The sequence below is a fragment of the Dendrobates tinctorius genome, unplaced genomic scaffold, assembly GCF_039654945.1.
Source record: "Dendrobates tinctorius isolate UK_male_01 unplaced genomic scaffold, ASM3965494v1 ptg000066l, whole genome shotgun sequence".
NCBI lineage: Eukaryota > Metazoa > Chordata > Amphibia > Anura > Dendrobatidae > Dendrobates > Dendrobates tinctorius.
This window is the reverse complement of record NW_027361734.1, coordinates 3757489-3776569: the sequence shown is the minus strand read 5'-3', so window position 1 is coordinate 3776569 and position 19081 is coordinate 3757489. Positions and strand designations below refer to the sequence as shown.

Below are 19081 nucleotides of genomic sequence, written 5' to 3'. Positions count from 1 at the left end.
CTGATAACTTTCAACAAAGATATCTCTTTGCTGAGTTGCATTCTGATTACAGATCATAACTTTTACTGTAAAATAAAACTATAAAATGTCTGGAAAATCCTAATACATAGTAATTAAGGTTGAAGGGAGACTTTAAGTCCATCTAGTTCAACCCATATCCTATCCTAACTTACCCTAACATGTTTAATAGAACAGCTAAACTTTATAAGAACTTCTTCAGGATCACTGTAAATGACGGCAGCTGTGTACTGACTGCTATTTAACATGAGGATTTTTAAAGGCTTTATTTTCCATTTTTTAACACAATGAAAATATTAACAGTAGCAACTATTAGAATCACTAAGTGTCATCAATGTCCATAGAAGCCAGTTCAATGTCTCACTTGTACATGTTGCATAGAAAAAAACAACTAAAGAATCATGTCAATACATATACCATCATACACCACACCGAGTCCTATCGGTTCCCATGGCCATCACCCCTCCTCCGAAATGTCACTGAGACCTTATGCTGACATATGATAACACTACATATATAGAAGGCCTTGATGTCCCGAGCCTGCCAAATAGCCAGGGCCAAAATAACAAGGGTGATTAAAAAATTTGGAGACATGGTGTCCTTCCCTGGCATCAGTAAGACAACTACCAGCGTTTTTCTCATACTCCGGGAGCTCCCCTCACTTAAAAATTGTCTCATAGCACAAACAAATGGAGTTTAACCAAATCACAATTAATCTTGTACCAATTTCCACCAAACCATCGATACCAGAAGTTTTCCCAGAAGGTAGTGCTTTAATTGCATCCTCTGTCTCCTCTTAAATCAAGGCATGTAGTGCATCTGATTGCTTATAGGCCAAGCACAAAGGGGGAAAACCGGATAGAAAGGAGTCTACCACCTGGGAGACTTGGTCACATTTAGAAGTGTACAAATCTTGATGGAAAATTCCATGAATCAAATGCTAGTGGGTATGCAATTCCTCAGTTGGATTCATGATTAGAGATGAGCAAATTTGTTCATATTTTGGCCCCGAATCTGATTTTGACATATTCGAACACTATCCATGCCGAATGTATGTATTAAGATCGGTTCCGAACATATTCGGTAATTTCTACTCCCATTGACTCTAATGACGTTCGGCTGTGTTCAACGAATATTGCAAAAACTATTTGATTCAGATCGTATTCGGAACCGAATCCGAACAAATTCACTCCTCTCCATTCATGATACATGAATTGGATACAGGAGACCACTCAGCATGAGCAAATAAAGTTAATAATTTCCCATTTTTATCCCCAACCTCAAAAATGACAGCTTCCTTCACCAGCAGTTTCTTTCGAGACTTCTCTTTGGTCAGAATAAGTAATTCCCTCTGTACCTGGGCCCTTGCCACTTCTATTTAACATGAGTTTAAATGTGATTGGCTAATTCTCAGCACATCCAAATCCCGAATTATCTCTAGATGTTCACACTTAAACCACCACATTATTTGATTTTTTTTTTTTTTTTTCCATCTCAAAATGATTTAAGTTTGCTTTTCAATGGATTTGTAAAGATTATGGGTGACATTAAAGGTAGAAAAGGTTCTGAAATTATTCTTCTAATTTTTATACATTAAAAAAACTGTCATGTTAACATTAGTGTGTAGACTTTTTATTTCCACTGTATGAAATAAAAAAAGACGTCTTGCCCACTGCAAAAATTACAGATAAAATGACAAAGACGTTCCAGGAAAAACACTACCACTGTTTTCCTAAAGTGTCATCTGCTTCAAAAATGATACAGCTATGGTGCCTTATACACATATGGTTTTAAATGTTTGAAATGAATGAAGAGAACGATGCATCGGGCCCCGTTCTCAAGATAGATGCTTGTCTGTTGGGACCTATTTCTATCGGATACAGTTGTGCTCAAAAGTTTACATATCCTGGCAGAATTTTTGCTTTGTTGGCCGTTTTTCAGAGAATATGAATGATAACACCATAACTTTTTCTCCACTCGTGGTTAGTGGTTGGGTGAAGCCATTTACTGTCAAACTACTGTGTTTTCTCTTTTTATATCATAATGACAACCCAAAACATTAACCCCTTCACTACAAAGGGTGGTTTGCACGTTAACTCCCGGGCCAATTTTTACAATTCTGACCACTGTCCCTTTATGAGGTAATAACTCTGAAACGCTTCCATGGATCCTGGTGATTCTGACATTGTTTTCTCGTGACATATTGTGCTTCATGTTAGTGGTAAAATTTCATTCAAATAACTTGTGTTTATTTGTGAGAAAAACGGAAATTTGGCGAAAATTTTGAAAATTTCGCAATTTTTCAACTTTGAATTTTTATGCCCTTAAATCACAGAGATACGGCACACAAAAAACTTGATAACTAACATTTCCCACATGTTTACTTTACATCAGCACAATTTTGGAACCAAATTTTTTTTTTGTCAGGAAGTTATAAGGGTTAAAAGTTGACCAGCGATTTCTCATTTTTACAACACCATTTTATTTTTAGGACCACATCACATTTGAAGCGACTTTGAGGGGTCTATATGATAGAAAATACCCAAAAGTGACACCATTCTAAAAACTGCACCCCTTAAGGTGCTCAAAACCACATTCAAGAAGTTTATTAACCCTTTAGGTGCGTCACAGGAATTTTTTTGAATATTTAAAAAAAAATGAACATCTAACTTTTTTTCACACAAAAAATACTTCAGGTTCAATTTTTTTTATTTTACCAAGGGTAACAGGAGAAATTGGACTGCAAAAGTTATTGTGCAATTTGTCCTGAGTACGCTGATACCTGATATGTGGGGGGGGAACGACTGTTTCGGCGCATGGCAGAGCTCAGAATGGAAGGAGCGCCGTTTGACTTTTTCAATGCAAAATTGGCTGGAATTCAGATCGGACGCCATGTCGCGTTTGGAGAGCCCCTGATGTACCTAAACAGTGGAAACCCCCTACAAGTGACCCCATTTTGGAAACTAGACCCCCCAAGGAACTTATCTAGATATGTGGTGAGAACTTTGAACCCACAAGGGCTTTACAGAAGTTTATAACGTACAGCGGTACAATTAAAAAATCATATTTTTTCCACAAAAATGATCTTTTCACCCCAATTTTTATTTTCCCAAGGGTAACAGGACCCTAAAAGTTATTGTGCAATTTGTCCTGAGTACGCTGATACCCCACATGTGGGGGTAAACCACTATTTGGGCGCATGGCAGAGCTCGGAAGGGAAGCAGCGCCATTTGACGTTTTTGGCTGGAATTGAGATCGGACATCATGTCGCGATTGGAAAACCCCTGATGTACCAAAACAGTGGAAACCCCCCACAAATGACACCATTTTGGAAACTAGACCCCCTAAGGAACTTATCTAGATGTGTGGTGAGAACTTTGAACCCCCAAGTGCTTCACAGAAGTTTATAACGCCCAGGCGTGAAAATAAAAAAATATTTTTTTTTCCACAAAAATGATATTTTTGCCCCCAAATTTTTATTTTCCTAAGGGCAACAGGAGAAATAGGACCCCAAAAGTTGTTTTGCAAATTGTCCTGAGTAGGCTGATACCCCACATGAGGGGGTAAAACACTGTTTGGGTGCATGGCAGAGCTTGGAAGGGAAGGAGCACCATTTGAATTTTTCAACGCAGAATTGGCTGGAATTGAGATCAGACGCCATGTTGCGTTTGGAGAGCACCTGATGTGCGCAAATAGTGGAAACCCCCAATTCTAACCCTAACCCTAGCCCTAACCCTAATGGGAAAATGGAAATAAATACATTTTTTTAATTTTATTATTTTTCCCTAATTAAGGGGGTGATAACGGGGGGTTTGATATACTATTTATGGCGGTTTTTATGTTTGGCGGCTGTCGCACGCTAAAAGACGCTTTTTATTGTAAAAATAGTTTTTGCATCACCACATATTGAGAGCTATAATTTTTCCATATTTTGACCCACCGAGTCATGTGAGGTCTTATTTTTTGCGGGACGAGTTGACGCTTTTATTGGTATCATGTTCGGGCATGTGACATTTTTTGATCGCTTTTTATTTCGTTTATTGGGACGCAGAATTTACAAAAACCAGCGTTTCATGAATTTCTTTTGGGTGGTGCGTTTACGCCGTTCCGGGTGCGGTAAAATTTATAAGGCGGTTTTATTCTTTGGGTCAGTACGGTTACAGCGATACCTCATTTAGGTAGTTTTTTTATGTTTTGGCGCTTTTATGTAATGAAAACAATTTTATATAAAAAATAATTATTTTTGCATCACTTTATTCTGCGAGCTATAACTTTTTTATTTTTTCGCTGATGATGCTGTATGGCGGCTCGTTTTTTGCGGGACAAGATGACGTTTTCAGCGGTACCATGGATATTTATATGCGTCTTTTTGATCGCGCGTTATTGCACTTTTTGTTCGGTGGTATGATAATAAATCATTATTTTTTGCTTCGTTTTTTATTTTTTAAGGGGTTCGCTTAAGGGGTTAACTATTGGGACAGTTTTATAGGGCGGGTCGTTACGGACGCGGCGATACCAAATATGTGCACTTTTATTGTGTTTTTTTTTTTTAATTTCCAAAAAATGAATTTATTGGGGAATATTTTTTTTTTTTTTTTTTTATTTAGCGATTTTTTTTTTTTTTTTTTTTTTTTTTTTTTTTTCAATTATTTTTACACTTTTTTTTTTATTTTACTTTATTACAATGTCCCAGGGGGGACATAACTGTCCTGTGACAGATCGCTGATCTGTCACATCACAGATCACTGTGACAGATCAGCGATCTGTCACAGGCACTGCACAGGCTTCCTCATGCCTGCGCTTTGCAGGCACTGAGGAAGCCAGCTTCCTGCAGGCCCCCGGAGGTCCCCGTTGCCATATTGGATCCGGGGACCTGCAGGAAAGGAGTCCCCCGCAGCAGCGCTGCACATTGCGCTGCCGTGGGTGGCTCAGGGAAGCACGGAGGGAGCCCCCTCCCTGCCGATGCTTCCCTTTAACCCCCGGTACACCGCGATCGTGTTTGATCGCAGTGTGCAAGGGGTTAACGTGTCGGGGGCGGTCCGGGACCGCCCCTGACACATTGTTCGGGTGTCAGCTATGATAATTAGCTGACACTCGGCCGCGATCAGCGGCGCTCACCACGTGGGCGCCGCTGATCGCGGTGACGTAATATTCCGTCCATGGTAATTAGGTCCATGGTCACATGGACGGAATATTACGTCAATTGTAGGTAAGGGGTTAAAATGACCCTGATCAAAAGTTCACATACCCCATTTCATAATACCGTGTATTGCCCCCTCTAACATCAATGACAACTTGAAGACTTTTGTGGTAGTTGTGGATGAGGTTCTTTATTTTCTCAGATGGTAAAGCTGCCCACTCTTCTTGACAAAAACCCTCCAGTTCCTGTAAATTCCTGGGCTGTCTAGCATGAACTGCGTGCTTCAGATCTCCCCAGAGTGGCTCAATGATATTGAGGTCAGGAGACTGAGATGGGCACTCCAGGACCTTCATTTTGTTCTGCTGTAGCTAATGACAGGTCGACGTGGCCTTGTGTTTTGAAACTTGTCATGTTGGAACGTCCAAGTACATCTCATGCGCAGCTTCCCGGCTGATGATTGCAAATTTGTCTCCAGTATTGGCGGATAACATGCTGCATTCATCTTTCCTTTAACTTTGACCAGGTTTTCTGTGCCTTTGTAGCTCATACATCCTCAAAACATCAGCGATCCACCTCTGTGCTTTACAGTAGGAATGGTGTTCCTTTCATCATAAGCCTTGTTGACCTCTCTCCAAATGTAACGTTTATGGTTGTGGCCAAAAATTTCAATTTTGGTCTCATCACTCCAAATTACCTTGTTCCAGAAGTTTTGAGGCTTGTCTCTGTGCTGTTTTGCGTATTGTAGGTGAGATACTTTGTGGCATTTGCGCAGTAATGGCTTTCTTCTGGTGACTTGACCATGCAGCCCATTTTTCTTCAAGTGCCTTCTTATTGTGCATCTTGAAACAGCCACACCACTAGTTTTCAGAGAGTACAGTATTTCAGCTGATGTTATATGTGGGTTTTTCTTTGCATCCTGAACAACTTTCCTGGCAGTTGTGGTTGAAATTTTTGTTGGGCTACCCGACCGTGGTTTTTACAGATCCCTGATTTTCCATTTGTTAATCACAGTTTGAACGCTATTGACTGGCATTATGAATTCCTTGGATATCTTTTTGTATCCCTTTCCTGTTTTATACAGTTCAACTACCTTTTCACGTAGATCCGTTGACAATTCTTTTCTTTTCCCCATGACTCACAATCCAAAAACGTCAGTGGCTGGCTGAAAGATGTAACAGTCTGTCTGAATTCCAGAAACTCGGCTTTTATGCACACACTGATTACAAGCAAACAAGTCACAGGTGAAGATGTTTCCTTTAGTAGCCATTCAAACCCATTTGTGCCAACTTCTGTGCATGTTATCAGGCCAAAATCATCAGGGTATGTGAACTTTTGATCAGGGTCATTTGGATGTTTTGGGTTGTCCTTATTTAAAAAGAGAAAACACAGTAGTTTGACAATAAATGGCTTCACCCAACCACTAACCATGAGTGGAGAAAAATTTTTGGTGCTTTCATTTTTCTCTGAAAAAAGGCCAAGAAAGCAAAAATTTTGCCGGGGTATGTAAACTTTTGAGCAAAACTGTATTTATGGCATACCATATAGATGGAACAGTCTGTTCAACCCCTTAAGGATGGACCCGTTTTATGACCTTTAGGACAAAGAATTTTTTTTTTCATCGTCTCATTCCAGAAGCCATAATATTTTAATTTTTTTCATCAACATACAGGTGCTTCTCACAAAATTAGAATATCATCAAAAAGTTAATTTTTCAGTTCTTCAATACAAAAAGCGAAACTCATATAGAGTCATTGTCATGAATATAGGACATGGTTAATGTCCTGCGCTCTCAGGGGTAACTTTTGCTTGCCTCCTTTTGTATCTGCGAGGGGTATTTATACTCACTCCATACTAGGATTCCCTGTCAGCTATACTGTTGTTCTGGCTGTGTGTCTGACCCCCTGGTATGTGTGTATACTGCTTTGCTTGATTTCCTCCCATGTATGACCTGGTCTGTCCATCCACTCTGTTCTCTGTCTCACGTTTTGGTACTATTGTCTTCTCCGGTTCTGACCTCCTGGCTTGGCTATTGTTACTCAGGTAGTTTGTCCCTGTTGTACCGTCTATTGCCCGTTCTGGTTTACTTATCTATTACTACGTCCTGACTATCCGTTCTGTCTAATCCTTTGGTACTGTCGTGCTATCTTGTGCTTTGACCCCGGCCTGATCTGTTTTATGTCCCTGTCTATGCCCCTTGGTAACTTTGTCCCGTAGTTACCTTTCTAGGAGTTTTTCTACAGCTGCTAGCTCACTGGAGTTTCCAGTTTGTCAGAAGCACCCATCTTCACCGCTGCTGCCCGGCTGCACAGGTATCTTTGGGCACAGTTTGTTTTACTCAGGACACACACTGGCTCAGTGAGCAAGTGCAGTGCTGTGTTCCTGACAGTCATTACAACAGTGTGATCTATTTCAAGTATTTATTTCTGTTTAATGTTGATGATTATGGCTTACAGACAATGAAAACCTAAAAGTCATTATCTCAGTAAATTAGAATACTTTATAACACCAGCTTGAATAATGATTTTAAAATCTGAAATGTTGGCCTACTGAAATGTATGTTCAATAAATGCACTGTATACGTGGTCGGGGCTCCTTTTACATCAATTACCGCATCTTGGCATGGAGGCGATCAGCCTGTGGCTCTGCTGAGGTGTTAGAAAAGTCCAGGTTGCTTTGATAGCAGCCTTCAGCTCATCTGCATTGTTGGGTCTGGTGTCTCATCTTCCTCTTGACAATACCCCATAGATTATCTATGTGGTTAAGTTCAGGTGAGTTTGCTGGCCAATCATGCACAGTGATACTGTTGTTTTTTAAACCAGGTATTGGTACTTTTGGCAGTGTGGACAGGTGCCAAGTCCTGCTGGAGAATGAAATTTCCATCTCCAAAAAGCTTGTTGGCAGAGGGAAGCATGAAGTGCTCTAAAATTTCCTGGTAGACGGCTGTGCTGACTTTGGTCTTGATAAAACAGTGTACCTACACCAGCAGATGACATGGCGCCCCAAACCATCACTGATTGTGAAAACTTCACACTAGACCTCAAACAGCTTGGATTGTGTGCCTCTCCACTCTTCCTCCAGACTCCGGGACCTTGATTTCAAAATGAAATGCAAAACTGACTTTCATCTGAAAACAACACCTTGGACCACTGAGCAACAGTCCAGTTCTATTTCTCCTTGGCCCAAGTAAGACAGCTTGTGTCGTTATCTATTGGTCATGAGTGGCTTGACACAAGAAATGTGACTCTTGTAGCCCATGTTCTGGATATGTCTGTGTGTGGTGGCTCTTGAAGCAATTACTCCAGCAGCAGTTTACTCCTTTTGAATCTCCCCTAAATATTTGAATGTCCTTTTCTTAACAATCCTCTCAAGGCTGCGGTTATCCCAGTTGCTTGTGCACTTTTTTCTACCACACTTTTCCTTCCACTAAACTTAACATTAATGTGCTAGGATACAGCACTCTGAACAGCCAGCTTCTTTAGCAATGGCCTTTTGTGGCTTACCCTCCTTGTGGAGTTTGTCAGTGGCTGCCTTCTGGACATCTGTCAAGTCAGCAGTCTTCCCCATGATTGTGGAGCCTACTGAAGCAGATTAAGAAACCTTTTTAAAAGCTTAGGAAGCCTTTGCAGGTGTTTTTTGTTAATTATTCTAATTTACTGAGCTCATAACTTTTGGGTTTTCATTGGCTGTAAGCCATAACCATCAACATTAACAGAAATACACACTTGAAATGGATCACTCTGTAATCACTCTATATAATATACGAGTTTCACTTGTATTGAAAAACTGAAATAAATTAAATTTTTGATGATATTCTAATTTTGTGAGAAGCACCTGTACATCCCAGGTACTGACATGTAATTTAGCACAAGTCCATTAGTGCAGATCAGCACATATTCTCAAAATCTGTTCAAGGACCTGAACATATTTGCCTTTACGTGGTTGAGGATTTCTATACTATTTCATTAAATAAGCTCAACTGATTTTAATTAGACAAAGTTGAAAAGGCCTTATTTTCTTTACTTTTAGTAGAGGCCTACTTTTGTGCACAATGATCTACATTTGTCAGTGGAACTATTTTTGGGTACACATAACATATTACTCTACCTATTAACTCCTTATACAAAGAAATAGAAAAAAACAGCAATTATACTCTTGTTTTTTGTCGTTCTTAATTTTTATGCTATTCAGATGCTGCACAAATCAAGCCCTAATCCTAACCCCAACCCTAAGCCTAGCTATAGCCCCAACCCTAACCGTAGCTATAATCCCAACCCTAATAATAGCTTCAACTCTAACCCTAATGGAAAAATGGAAATAAATACATTTTTTTTATTTGATTATTTTTCCTTAACTAAGGGGGTGATAAAGGGGGGTTGATTTACAATTTTTTTGTTATTTTGATCACTTATAGGGTCTTATCACAGTGATCAAAATGAACCAATGGGAAAAATTTCCTATTGTTTCCGGGTGCCGGACGGCAGATGTCGGCAGACGCACTGCGCATGCACCCGCCATTTTCTTCCCGGAAGAAGATGTCGATGGCTGGGGGACATCAATGGGGGATGCAGGAGGGTCCAAGGACACTGGAGGTACCGGGGGACCCCATTTCTCTCTCCTCTGATGTGCTAGATCACATCAGAGGAGAGAGAAATTTAAATGGGAAATCTGACTTTTTTTTTTCTGTTGTCGCCGTTATTCAAGGAATAATGACGATCGCAACACTGCGGTCGGTAAAAACCAACCCTTCTCGTTCTCCAGGGTTTCAGATACCCCCAGTAGCCAAAACCCTGTAAAATTTCCAACGCTGGTGAGCGCTAGTCACTTATTTCTCAGCGCCTTTAAAAAGCGGCGCTGAGGAATAAGTACCCTTAACTGCTGCCGTTAAAAGGCGTATCGGCGGTCGTTAAGGGGTTAAATACCATTCACACTTATCCAGTCAATTGATATAGTAAGTTTTTTTTCTGCTGTTTGATATTATAATCACAATTTGAAGACCATTAACTTTTTTTTTTTTATTTTCATTAGGCCTCCTTCACATGTCCGCATTTCCAGTACATGTGGTATTTGTTTTATTTATGGATACTGCATGTACAATATAACCTACTAGATGGAGGGCGGTAATGTCACTATGGGGGCAGGCTTTGCAGCGTTGAGAATCTATCCCCCCCCCCATGTGCTCAGCCACCTATCCACTCCCTCTTTCCCCATGTGCTGACTTCTCCCATCTGTGCTCTCTTTGACCTGTCTACTCCATGTGCTATCCCCCTTGTCTGCTGCCTCTCTCCTTCCTGTGCTGTCCCGTTTGAGCTGTCTCCCCCTGTGCTCTGTCTCTCACCCCTGTGTCTGACCGTGTACAGAACATACCACAGCTCCTAGGCAGGGGAGGAAGCAAAAGACAATACTGACATTACAGCAGGAGATCACAGAGGATACATTTTGTGAGGTAAAATGTTGATTAAAAACAGTGAGTGAAATATTTTACCTCACAAAATGAATTCTGTGGTCCCCTGCTGTAATGTTAGTATTGTCTTTTGCTTCTTCCCCTGCCCAGGAGATGTGGTATGCTCCATACACGGTGAGACACAGACAATTTTTAAAATGAACTTTCATTCGTGGGGAAACCCCTTTAGGCTAAGTGCACACACTGTGGATTGGTCTGCGGATTTTTTATCTGCGGAACCGCAGGTAAAATGACCTGCGGATTGGCCTGCGGTTTATCACCTCTACAATGGAGGAGATGGTAAACCGCAGCAGAATCCGCAGAAAAGAAGTGACATGTCAATTCTTTCTGCGGATTCAAAACCGCAGCTTTTCCGCAGTTAAAAATCCGCAGCATGTGCACAGCAGATTGTAAATCACATAGACTTACATGCTACTGTACACTGTCTGCAGAACTGCTGCAGTTCTGCTGCGGCCAAAACCGCATCTGCCACCAGGATCAGCCGAATGATTCACTGCACCTACATGGAATTTGCGCAGGCGCAGTGCAACGGTGTTCCACTGGTGGTACCACGCAAGAGGCTATGTGAGTGTGTAGTGCGTACAACATATAGTGCGTGTGTGGTGCGATGGTATTCCTCTGGTGGTACCACGCAATAGGTTGATACCAGCAGCAGTTTCCATATTGAGACACCCATCACTTGGGTGCCCCAATATGACGGTCGGTGAACTTCCTCCGCTTGGAATTCTGGGATACGGTGACATCTGGACAGAACAGGAAATGAAAACTTTACAAGGCAATCATATCGATGGTCCACTTTACCAGTTTGTGTTTTCACTTGGACCAATTGTCCTTGCAAAACACATTAGCATGTTGTTGTTGTGGTTTTTTTTCCCATTAACTAAATCCATCAATTTTATCATTTGTTGTTTTGTATTTATTCTTATGGCATTAATCACCTGTGATAAATAATGATTTAGTTTTTATAGTATGGGTCAATACAATTATTCTGATACTCAATTTATATCCATTGTACAAAAATATGAACACAAAAGTCTTGTTTTTGCTCCCATTTTTCATGAACTGAACTCAAAGATCTAAGATTTTTTTTATGTACACAAAAGGCTGTTTTCTCTCAAATATTTTTCACACATTTGGCTAAATCTGTGCTAGTGAGCACTTCTGCTTTGCCAAGATAATCCATCCATTGCACAGGTGTGGCATATCAAGATGCTGATGAGACTGCATCTGATTTCTCTTAGGCTGTGTGCACACGCTGCGGATTCCGCTGCGTTTCCGCAGCGGTTTTGGCCGCTGCGGACACGCAGCAGTTTTAGCTGCGGTGTACAGTACCATTCATTTGAATGGGAAAAAAAAACCGCTGTGCCGACGCTGCGGAAAAAACCGCGCGGATTTGCTGCGGTTTTGAATCCGCAGAAAGAATTGCATGTCAATTCTTTCTGCGGAAACCGCTGCGGGTTCCTATCTCCACCATTGTGGAGATAGTGAATCCGCAGGACCAAACCGCAGGCAAAACCGCAGATAATCCGCAGGTCTTTGGACCTGCGGATTATCTGCGGTTTTTGCAAAATCCATGCGGATTAATCCGCAGCGGATTCCGCAGCGTGTGCACGTACCCTTACTCCTGCACTGTTTAACCCCTTAATGACCAGGGGTATTTTTGGTTTTACATTTTCATTTTTCCCTCCCCTTCTTTCCAGAGCCATAACTTTTTTATTTTTCCGTTTATATGGCCATGTGAGGGCTTGTTTTTTGCGGGACGAGTTGTACTTTTAAATGACATCATTGGTTTTACCATATCGTGTACTCGAAAACGGGGAAAAAATTCCAAGTGCGGTGAAATTGCAAAAAAAGTGCAATCCCACACTTGTTTTTTGCTTGGCTTTTTTGTTAGATTCACTAGATGCTAAATCTCACCTGCCATTATGATTCTCCAGGTCATTACGAGTTCATAGACACCAAACATGTCTATGTCCTCTTTTATCTAAGTGGTGAAAAAAAATTCCAAAGTTTGCTAAAAAAAAAAAAAAAAAAAAAAAAAAAATTGCGCAATTTTCCGAGACCCGTAGCGTCTCCATTTTTCATGATCTGGGGTCGGGTGAGGGCTTATTTTTTCCGTGCCGGACTGACGTTTTTAATGATACCACTTTTGTGCAGATACGTTCTTTTGATCGCCCGTTATTGCATTTTAATGCAATGTCTTGGTGACCAAAAAAACGTAATTCTGGCGTTTTTAATTTTTTTCTCACTACGCCGTTTAGCGATCGGGTTAATGCTTTTTTTTATTGATAGATCGGGCGATTCTGAACGCGGCGATACCTAATATGTGTATGTGGGATTTTTTTTTTACTGTTTTATTTTGATTGGGGTGAAAGGGGGGTGATTTGAACTTTTAGGGTACGTGCACACGCTGCGGAATCCGCTGCGGATTAATCCGCACGGATTTTGCAAAAACCGCAGATAATCCGCAGGTCCAAAGACCTGCGGATTATCTGCGGTTTTGCCTGCGGTTTGGTCCTGCGGATTCACTATCTCCACAATGGTGGAGATAGGAACCCGCAGCGGTTTCCGCAGAAAGAATTGACATGCAATTCTTTCTGCGGATTCAAAACTGCAGCAAATCCGCGCGGTTTTTTCCACAGCGTCGGCACAGCGTTTTTTTTTTCCCATTCAAATGAATGGTACTGTACACCGCAGCTAAAACTGCTGCGTGTCCGCAGCGGCCAAAACCGCTGCGGAAACGCAGCGGAATCCGCAGCGTGTGCACACAGCCTTAGGTTTTTTTAAATTTTTTTTATTTTTAAACTTTTTTTTTTTTTACTTTTGGCATGCTTCAATAGCCTCCATAGGAGGCTAGAAGCTTGCGCAACCCGATCGGCTCTGCTACATATGGACGATGAGCAGATCGCCCATATGTGGCAGATTTACTGCTGTGCTTTCAGCGCCGACCACCGGGTGGCGCTGAAAGCCATATGCCTGGAACAACCATAGAGGTCTCATAGAGACCTCTGGTTGTCCAGGCAACATGACGCCGACCCCCGATCACGTGACGGGGGTCGGCGGTGACGTCATTTCCGGCCCGGCGGCCGGAAATGCTATTTACATGCACGCTGTCAGCTTTGACAGCGGCATTTAACTAGTTAATAGGCGTGGGTGGACGGCGATTCTGCTCGCGCCTATTGCGGGCACATGTCAGCTGTTCATAACAGCTGACATGTCCCGGCTTTGATGCGGGCTCAGCGCCGGAGCCCTCATCAAAGCAGGGGAAATGTCTGATGACGGACTGTGTCCGTCATTGGACATTAAGGGGTTAAAAGCTCTTCACCTTCATCTTCATATTAAGCGGTGCAGGTTTCTTTTAGCAGTGCAGGGGTTAATCTGCTCAGTTGAGAGCTCTTGGAAGCTTTCCTGCATTAAGGCTCTCAGCTGTTCACTGTTAGCCACTCCCCTCTACTATATATTTTGGGCCCTAGCAAGCACTCATTGCCAGAGTATCTTCATGCTGCATGATTAGGAGATGGTGGTTTGTTGTTGTTGTTTGAGAAGGTGTTTAGTTGATTTATCTGAGATTGCTGCTATGATTTGGTTGTGTGCTCATTCCCTTCCTTCTCCTAGTTTGGTTTTATCCCATCCTCAACTCCTAGGTGTTTACCTCTGTTGTTTGTGTGAGGATATATGTATGATTGGTATTTTCCTTTATCCCTCTTTACATTACCTTGTTAGTATGGTTGGTGTATTACAGTATGCTACTACTCCCTTCTATCCTGGGTGGGAGAAGGGTAGAGGCTGAGGGCGGATTCAGGAGCTAAGGCAAGTTACGTGGACCCGGCAACTTCACCATCAGAAGTGATCCGGGGAACAGGTTGAGCTAGGGTGCACCTAGCGTTAGGGACAGGGAATGAGCCCCTGGTCCCAAGACACCCGACAACAGAATCTTGACATTAGTTCTGTCCAAAACTGCTTTTTTTTTTTTTTTTTTCTTTTTATCCATTATGGATCCTATCACTGCTTTGACAAGGCAACTGCAGCAACTCAGACTGGAGGTGGCAGATCTATGCACTGTCATTTTGCAGCACCTTAGCATATCTAGTTTGGGGACCGTGAATCCCAGGCAACCCTTAGTGGAGCCCAAGATCGCTTTGCCTGACAGGTTCTCTGGGGGTCATGACAAGTTTGTTGTTTTCAGGGAGGCCTGTAAGCTATGGTTACTTCCTTTTTCCTCAGGCACCAAGGAGCAATGGATGGGGATAATAATCTCTTTCCTTGAGGGTGACACCGAAACATGAGCATTCTCTCTCCCGTTGGACTCCCAGTCGCTCCAGACAGAGGAGGAATTTTTTCTGGCGCTGGGTCATATGTACGGCGATCCCGATCGCATCTTCCTGGCTGAGTCCACACTACGTCAGCGTCAGCAGGGAGACCAGCTGGAGGAGGAGTATTGCTCCAAGTTTCAGAGGTGGCCCACTGACACTAAATGGAATGAATCCCCTATCCTAGCCAGTTTTGTCAAGGGCTAACGGTAAGGGTGAAGGATGCCTTAGCCTTGTAAGAGACAGCTTCTCTTGAGGCGGCCAAATCTCTGGCTATTCGGGTGGATCTCTGTCTTCGCCAGAGACCTAAAGAGACACCCCAATATGTGAGAGGTCCTTTGACAAGGGAACTCTGGTCTGAGTCATCTGAGGAACCCATGCAGTTGGGTAGGGTAGCTCTTTCTGGGAATCAAACTGTAGTTCGGCGTAAAGGGAAGGGTGTTTTTACTGTAGGAGAAAGGGCCATTTTGTGGGTGCTTGTTCTTCCCTACCTCACTGTAAACAGTCTCCGGAAAACTAAGGAGCCTGAGTTGCGGGAAGGTTAGCAACCCAGGTGTACATGCCTCCTCCGTGGGTAAGATACAATTTTTTTACTTGCTGAAATCCATCTGGGCAAAAATAAGGTGCTTATTTCTGCCTTTCTGGACAGAGGAGCAAGGTTTAATTTGATCGACGTTAGGTTCGTCCAGGTCCAGGGCCTCAAACAACATACCCTGTCCAGACATGTACCCAAAATAGCCATCCGCCCCACACCCTACCCTTGAGACGGGTATTTTACTCAAGTCATCCTAGGTTACATCTACAGGTAGGGGCCGTGCACTCAGTATGTATTGACTGTTATGTGCTAGAGAGTCTGCCCTCTCCTGTAGTTCTTGGACTACCTTGGCTCATGCTGCACAACCCTGTGGTAGATTGGCAGGCTCGGGAGATGGTAAAGTGGAGCGAGTTTTGTCAAGTTCACGGAGCTCCCGGATCGTAAGGGTGGATACCCAGTTTGTACCTCAATACCTGTCTGACACTGGAGATGTGTTTTTTGAGTAGAGGTGCCAAGAACTTCCCTCCACCTTATGACTGCACCGTTAATCTTGTCCCTGGGGTCAGGCTGCAAAAGAGTAAGTTATATAATATCTATGGTGCAGAGAGGCAGGCCATGAAGGGCTGAATCACGGAAAGTTTGGCAAAGGGTCATATCAGACCATCCTCATCCCCCATTGCTGTGGGGTTTTTCTTTGTAAAGAAGAAAGATGGGGGAGGATACACCCCTGCTTAGATTTCCACAAACTCAATCAGATAATGCTCTGGGATCCGTATCCACTCCCTCTCATCCCAGACCTCTTTAATCAGATCATAGAGCAAAATGGTTTTCTAAACTGGATATCAGGGGTGTATAATCACGTTCGTATTAAAGAGGTGGATGAGTGGAAAACAGCCTTCAATAGTTCTGAGGTAAACTATGAAAATCTTGTGATGTCTTTGGGTTGCCTAATGCTCCTGCCGTCTTTCAGCACTTTGTAAATGATATATTTAGTCACCTGGTAGGTAGCTTTGTTGTAATCTTTCTTGATGACATATTAATTTATTCACCTGACCTTGAGTCACATCAGATACAGGTCAGGCAGGTCTTAAAGATACTTAGAGACAATAAATTGTCAAACCAGAGAAATGTATGTTCTCGGTTGAGGAGATCCCTTTTATAAGCTATGTTTTATCGTCCACAGGTTTTCGCATGGATCGGGCGAAAGTGCGGGCAGTACTGGATTAGGATCGTCTTGAGGATTTGAAGGTGTTTCATAGGTTTGTGGGTTTCGACAACTACTACTGTAAGTTCATCAAAAACTTTTTGGTAGTTGCCAAACCTCTGACAAATATGACCAGGAAAGGGACAGACTTTTCCAAATGGTCCAGTCCGGCCACTGAGGCATTTGATACCCTGAAGGAGTGTTTTGCATCTGTGCCGTTTCTCATACAGCCTGATGTCACTCAGCAATTAATTGTAGAAGTTGACGCCTCTGAAGTGGGGGTGGAGGCTGTATTATCGCAGGTTGTGTCTCCTGGTAAATGGCGTCCATGTGCATACTTTTCTAAAAAACTGTCATCTGCGGAGAAAAATATGACATTGGCAACAGGGAACTCCTGGCAATCAAGTAGGCCTTTGAAGAGTGGCATCATTTTCTGGAAGGGGCAGTTCATCCAGTTATTGTATTCACTTATCATAAGAATCTTGTATATTTCGAGTCTACGAAATGTCTAATGCCTAGACAGGCAAGATGAGCATTGTTCTTCAACAGGTTTAACTTTTTTGTTACATATAGGGGGGGGAACAAGAAGATTAAGGCAGATGCCTTATCTTGTTTTCCTTGGGTTGAGGTTAATTGTGAACCAGTTCCTATACTACAAAAAGGAGTGGATTAGTATGGATCAGTACCACATACAGTGACAAGCAAAAGGATAACAATGTTTTGAACTTTTGACATTCAGGTTCCATATCATATTATACATTATTGCTTCGAACTTGAGACTACCATCATTTTATAAACAATCATCTTGGCTATCTTATACATAAATTTAACTTGCAACTATTTAGCATATAATTAGTTATGCAGATTCTTGTCATGTCATTGCATTGTTACTGCTAGTGGAGAAATCTTCCTTTATATTTTAAAATACAACCTGTTCTCACCTTTCCCTAATAGATCAGTGCGCTATTAGGTTGCTTCCCACTGATTCGAATCAAGGAGCAGCCATGAAGCTTTCCCAAGAAAAGAGAAACAGCATCATCCAGCTCATCGATAGCGGTCTTTCAACCAAGAAAATTGCAAAACTACATCATGTGAGTGCCATGACAGTTGGAAGAACACGAAATGAAGTCAGTCTATCCATTCAAAAGCCAAGAGGTGGATGTCCAGACAAAATATCGGAGTCAACAAGTCGGCTCATCACAAGGTCTATCAGGTCTGGCGCGACAAACACGGCAGTGGAGGGGACTCGTATGCTTCATAATAGTGAGATCATAAACATCCATACAAGAACCCTGCGACCCATGTTACAGAAGTCTGGAATGGGGGCTCAAAGAAAGTGAAGCATCCTTGACTTCAATATTGTCATGATCCATGCTGGATCAGGACTGAGATAAAGCACAGGTAACCTTTTTTTTCTGTGCTTAGGTTTGGTTTTTGCCCCCGGTGGCCATTAGGATTATTGCACTGTGGTGTCTTTTGTTCTAAATTTGCCCCCCGGTGGTGGTGAGCATCATTGCACTCTGTTTCTTTAGTTTAGTGCACATGATTATGCGGCAGGTGTGATTGCTGGCTCTGCTATAAAAGAGTAACAGGTGTTGCAATCAGCGTTGGTGATAGTACTCATTTCAACCATCCTTGGTGGAGGAAGGAGCTGGAGAGCGTTCCTTGCAGCGCTGTCTTAGACCTGGTGTGGAAGGAGTCATAGGGGATTTCCTTGTAGCTCTGACAGAGCTTGGTGGCAGCGATTCAGGAGGAGAGCTGCATTCTGGTGGTGGACTCTTTTGCCAGGGGCAAGAGCAATAGAGTAAAGCTAAGTGGTGTTCCCCTGTTTGTGTTTTCCCTTTGTGTGTATTAGTACGGCGGTGGGGCCATTACCTGCGCCACCCAGCTCCCTAGCAAGGGATAGGTGTAGGGTGTGCTAGGGCGACAGGTATCCTGAGCGGCGCCCGATGCGTTAGGAGCGTTAGGGACACTGACTCAGGGGAGTGCAGGAGGTCTCCACGTCCCCTTTCCCTATCGCAGGGCCCACCGTTGTACCTGTTGTCCCTCCCCCTTGTCTTGTTGTTTACAGTTACCGGCCTTGGGCCGTGTCACACAGGACAGCTTCACGTGCCGCATCTTGTTGCATCAGTTACCGGCCTGCGGGTCGCGTCACACAGGACGGGTCCACGTTACATTATCACCAACCTACAACTTTTTTTTCTCTGATGAGCCATGGACCCAGTTCAGACCTTTGCCCAAATCCTGCAGACCCTTACTAGTGAGATTAGGGGGCTGCGTGGATGGTTGGTGCGGCAGCTTCGGCTGTTGGTGGGCTCTGGGGGCTTGGTTCAGAAACAGGCTCAGTCAGAACCCAAGATATCCCTCCCTGACAGATTTTCTGGAGGGAGAGATCAATTTTTGGTATTCCAGC

At 42.8% G+C, this 19081-nt stretch overlaps 1 protein-coding gene across 2 annotated transcripts in view; it reads left to right on the top strand.

The window, feature by feature from the left end:
* LOC141095104 (uncharacterized) overlaps positions 1–19081 on the top strand; it is a 63998-nt gene that overhangs the window by 7370 nt on the left and 37547 nt on the right. Inside the window, exon 2 of one of the 2 annotated variants that reach the window (XM_073580985.1) lies at positions 16648–16749. The exons of the other annotated variant lie outside the window; for it this stretch is intronic. The gene's annotated coding sequence lies outside the window, so the exon portion shown is untranslated. The remainder of the gene's footprint in view (positions 1–16647; positions 16750–19081) is intronic. 2 annotated transcript variants of the gene reach the window in all.